The sequence below is a fragment of the Tupaia chinensis genome, unplaced genomic scaffold (genome assembly GCF_000334495.1).
Source record: "Tupaia chinensis unplaced genomic scaffold, TupChi_1.0 Scaffold144276_1, whole genome shotgun sequence".
Lineage (NCBI taxonomy): Eukaryota > Metazoa > Chordata > Mammalia > Scandentia > Tupaiidae > Tupaia > Tupaia belangeri.
The window spans coordinates 6,267,007-6,272,557 of NW_006204133.1; positions in this window are offsets into that span (position 1 = coordinate 6,267,007).

Below are 5,551 nucleotides of genomic sequence, written 5' to 3' on the forward strand. Positions count from 1 at the left end.
CCCCACAGGGCTCAACCTCCTCTCTGGCATAGCTTCAAAACCCACTTCTTCATTCTTCTTCAGGCAAAGCCAAGCCAAGCAAACCTTCCTGCAAAGAAACCCCCACAGCCAACTGCCCACTGGCTTTTCAGAAATGACCCAGTCTATAGTTCCAGGCTCCAGGGAGGCTAAGTGACTGGGATTGGCAGCTGTTCAGCCAGCAATGTGCGCCAAGGCCAGAGCAAGCTTCAGATGAGAACACATGGGAGAGAAAGCAAGCAGGAAGGCAGGGGGCCAACCTCTAAGTATCTACAGTGTGCAAGAGTAAATCTTTTCCCAGTTGAATCTTCCAGCAAGTATTATTACCCACTCTTTTTGTTTGTGTGTGTGAGTGTGTTTTTATCCAGTTTTCCTTGTTTCAATGAGTAGATGATATAATTTAAAAGAAAAAAATTACATAGTAACACAATGTATAATTGAAAATTATCCATCACCTATTTAAGGGTATCTCTGACCACAATGTAACTATTTGTTCAGAATCGTGTTTCCAAGGAGGCTGCACTGATAGAGAGCTGATAATCACATTGAACTATTTATTTTTGTAGGTACTGAAGGCACTGAGCTAAATCAGAAAACAAGGGATTAACAAGCAGAACGCAACTCAGAGGCCAGTTAGCAGACACACTAGTTTGTGGAGAGCAGCCAATCTGGAAATAGGTGATAAAAACATGTGGCCTGTCACCCGATCCTCGATCCTCTCTTTTCTCTACTTGTGTGTGTTTGTGTGTTTGTTATTGTGTCTATTTCTAATCTACAGCCTTCCCCACTCAAAAAACTTGTTCATGCTGAGCTGTTCCAGCACTGGTCTGATAAAGCCTGCTATGTGAGATAGTGCTGTACCCATGTTCTAGGGTTAAGGACACTGAGGTTCACTTGGTTTAATTATTTACACCATGAGGAGTGTGGCTTAGATGTGCAGCCAGCATGGGCTTCCTGAAACAAAATCTCAGGACTTGATCGAGCTGGAGAACAAATGGCCCCAAGTGGGGTCAGGCCCATGTCCAGGTGGCAGCAAGAAGGGTTTTCAAAGCCCTTAAAAATATGGTGGTTTCCAGGGCTGGCAGGTAGCATGGTGGGTAAGGGCGCTACACCCTCACATGGTTGACCACGGTTCAAGACCTGGGCCTGGTGACTTGCTTTCTCACTTTCCCTCTCTCTCTCTTACATGCTAGCCCTCTCTGGTCAAATTTAAAAATAAATAAAGTTAAATAGAAGAATTCCTTTTAAAAAAATTATGGTTTTCAAAAAGGTCATGGCAAAAATTATGCATGGATTTTTAAAAAAATTTGTACCCAAGTAGACTTTTACTTTAATTTCATTTTCTGCAACCTTTATGAGGTCCTGTGGTGTGTGCTTTCCTGAGGGAGCTGAGCTCTCAGAAGAGGGAAGCAGACCTGAGTCACACACGCTCGGTTCTCCCTGAAACAGCAGAGGTACGTCAGGAGTCTGTGAGGGAACAGTGACTCTGATAAGGATCCTCCCCGGGAGGGAAGCCTCAGAAATGGGAACTGATGTCCCTTGCTCGGACGGTATTTTCCAGGTTTTTGTCCTGCCCGTGGGCTACATACAGACCCACCAGGGTGTGGCTGAGTCCCTGGGATGGATACTAGCAGTCCGGTCAAAGCAGTCTGCTCTCGCGGGTGGGGAAGAGCCGCTGGTGGTAATATAGCTGACCTAGAGCAGGAGGGTGGGTCCCAGGTTCACGCCTCAAGGTCTCCCTGTGTGTTCCGGGTGCCACTCAAATGTCATGCTCTTGGGTGGCTAGGCTAGGGGGGATTCAGCTGTGAAGGTCCTATTTGTGTGTCCATTTTTCTCTCTTAAGAAATGAATATACTTTTAAAAAAAAGTCCAAAACACTCAGATATGCTCAACCTTCCTGAGGTTACTTCCCAAAAAAAGACAGCTCTACTTTCTTTCTTTCTTTCTTTCCTTCCTTCCTTCCTTCCTTCCTTCCTTCCTTCCTTCCTTCCTTCCTTCCTTCCTTCCTTCCTTCCTTCCTTCCTTCCTTCCTTCCTTCCTTCCTTCCTTCCTTCCTTCCTTCCTTCCTTCCTTCCTTCCTTCCTTCCTTCCTTCCTTCCTTCCTTCCTTCCTTTCTTTCTTTCTTTCTTTCTTTCTTTCTTTTCTTTCTTTCTTTCTTCTTTCCTTTTCTTTTTCTTTTTTAATTTTTTTCTGAGCCTGCTGTGGGGCAATGTGCATTCAGCCCTTAGAAAGTCCAGCAATGGTGAGACCAGCAGTTAGCGTAATGGCTATGTTGCTGGATTCCCATGTAGTTGACCATGGTTCGAGTCCCGGACCCAGAGTCTTAAACTCACACCTGGTGTGTGTGTGTGTGTGTGTGTGTGTGTGCCCAAGATCCCGAGAGGAGAAAGGAGGAGAAGGGATTGCGGTGTGGCCATCCCCCCTGGGGGGTGATTTCTCCCTTTCTCCCTTTCTGTCTCTCTGTCTTTCTGGCGAGTGCACGTGCCCTATAGCAAAAATCTCTCAAAAAAAAAAAAAAAAAAGACAGCCCAGCAATGGTTAAGACAGTGTGACAGTATGTGAATTAGTTTCAAAACATGTTCTGCTTCAAGTTTGACCAAAATGGGGAAAATCGTTAAATTAAACTATTTTGGCCTAAAGAGCTCCTGTACTCCCACGCTTTGTTTTCTATGGCTAAGCTGCAATCGTACATGTTAGGCTGTTTTTCTGAGCTGGTTGCTAGGTTACAACCAATCACAGCAGCTAGGCTTCAGTCAATCCCAGGCATCCTGGCTTTTAAACTGTGTTAGTGCAGACAAACTTCAGAATGTAACCAATGATTTCTCTGCCTCTCTCCCTCACTTAGGTTTTTGCACACCCCTTTCCTGTCCTGCTGACTTAAATGCTTAGTTGACCACGAGTTGTCGAAGTTGTCCAGGAGTTCAGGGGCAATTGCGTGATTTAAATCCCATTAAGGTTTGCTCTATTAAAACTCTATTAAATTGGTGGGTTTATTTTTCTTTTAACAGGTTGATAATTCACCTTGCTGTGCTTTCCATCGCAAATAACTTTCTAAAATGCAGGTTTTATTATATTCCGGTATGGTGAGGGCCATAGGTCAGAAGACAGCTGCTGGTGAAAAGACAGTTTGTTACTCACAGCTCCGAAGGGGAGGGGACACCGTGCCATGGAGGTCGGGAGGGCCCACAGGAAGCACCAGGATTGGCCAGGGGCAGAGGAGCTAGGGGAGGATGTGGATGAGAGTGCACGGGTATCTATCTGTGGGCTCTGGGTGCAGGGGTGGTCCCTGGTAGGGCAGGTGGACAGAGGCCCAGAGTGTGAGAGCTACATAAAAGAGGCGGCTGGAGTGTGGCTCTAGGTGGTTGTGCACACTCGTGGAGCAGGCAGGACTGTATTTTGCCATCAGGAGGAATTGGCTCATGCTGGGAAGGAGCGTTTCTTCCAGGTCCACAAGGCCCTAAGAGATCAATGCATCAGAAGTATGTGGTTCACGCTTTATGTCAGCCCTGTCTGGTAGAGCTTGTCAGAAGTTCTGCAAGGAGCTAAAATGAGCAAACATAAAGAATAGGCAGACTCCCAATTTCGTTTTCTTTTCACAAGAATACCAACATATCCTTTTAAGCACAATAAAGCCACCACCACAAAACCCTGCAAACATTACCAGCAAAGGCTGGTGTTAACGTAGACATGTCACCTTGTATCTGTAGTCTTGGTGCTACCCCAAAAGGAGGGACACCAAACCTCAAACATTTGAAATTAAAATCTGAGTTTCCTCTTTTATAATTCCTTCTTGCTCAATTCCAACAAAGAAGGCTGCGCTGTCCAGGGATAGATGGTGCCGGTCTGAGTTACCTCCGCACCTCCGTTCTGCAGGGACAGCTGTGATTCCTTCAGCTTTGGGTGATTTTCACGCATGATCAAGGTGTGGGCATCGCCAGACTCTGGGGATTAGTCTGGAATCCACGACCTGGGAACAGAAGCTCCTTTGCGCCAGTGATGCGCAACAGGAGTTGGTGACCGTCTCACCTTTAATCACACCTGGGGGGTTCCACGTATCAGCATTGGGACCTTATGCTTTCTTGAGTAATGCCTCCATTTTAAGGGGTACCTCCCCTGCCTCAGCTCCCAGGCTCCGTGGCTCTAGGCCTTTCTGGATGCTTTTCTTCCCTTTTCAGTGTATTCAGAACTTTCACTTTGCTTTCTTTCCTGGTGAGCTCATGTTCTGGCCCTTGTCCAATGACAGAGCTTTCCCTCTGTTGTCAGCAGACAGATAGTGACCACAGCCTCCTGCTGTGGAACATCTGGACTGTGGAGAACAATGTGGAGGTTCCTCAAACACCTACAAATAGAACTACCATATGACCCAGTAAGCCCACTCCTTGTTATTTACTCAAAGGACAGGAAGACATTCAGTTAGAAAGACACTTGCACCCATGTTTATGGCAGCGTTATTCACCATTGTATAGACATGGAATCAATCTAAGTGCCCAGGTTACTGATTCATCTCATTTGTCTCGTCGACTTCTGTCTCCTTTAACTGGAATGCAAGTTCTATGAGCACAGGGGTTTGCATTTGTTTTGCTCTCTGTTGTATTTGCAGACTTTAGAAGAAAGTGCTGGGCACATACCAAGTGCCCAAACGTACCGAATGAGTGGCTGAGAGCTTAGTTCTGGCGTCATCTCTCTCCAAATGCTCATCCCTTGCCGGTCCCTCATCACTCCCATGCCCAGTGCCAGCCACAGGGAACCACGTGTATTTCTCTTTGTCTACATCCTTTTATTCTTTCTTTTTAAAAATAATAATCTTTATGGTAATGTCTAATTCACACAGAATAGTTGTACCTCTTTGTGGGGTACAGTGCGGGTTTTCAAAGCATGCATACAATATGTAATGATCAAATCAGGGAAATAAACACATCCCCCATCTCCAATAATTTGTGTTACTTTGTGTGGAGCACATTCAAAATTTGCTTGGCTGGTTATTTTGAAATGTGTATTGAATTGTCGCTAATGGTCTCTACTGTGCTAGAGTATTCTAGCACCCTTTTCATTTGTCCATTCCTCTTTACGTTGGGGACTCGGCATGTGTGGTTTCTTAAACCTGGAAAACTCCTTCCTATCCTGTTCAACTGGCTGGTTCCTTCTTCCTGTTCAGGTCCTTCCTGGGAAGTCTTCTAAACCCCCAAGCTAGCAGGGAGCCTTCTCTTACAGGATCCCAGAACAACAGGCAGTTATCACAGTTGGAACAAGTGTCATTCATTGAACCAACAGGCCAGGCTCTTTCTAAGTTATTTTTCAGACATTTTCTCATTCATTACCAAACCTATGAGGCAGCCCCTAAAAATATCCCTAACTTATCTATGGGAAGCTGAGGCTTGGAAGGCTTACGTTAACTTGTCTCAGCTACAAAGCTAGTGCCAGAAGCCATGTTCTGAACCCTCCCTTCATTTTCTTGAGGGCCCTGAACTTGGCCCGTACCCTTGTCTGTCTTTCCCAGAAGGCTGTGAGCGTTTCGGGGCATATGCTTTTTCAT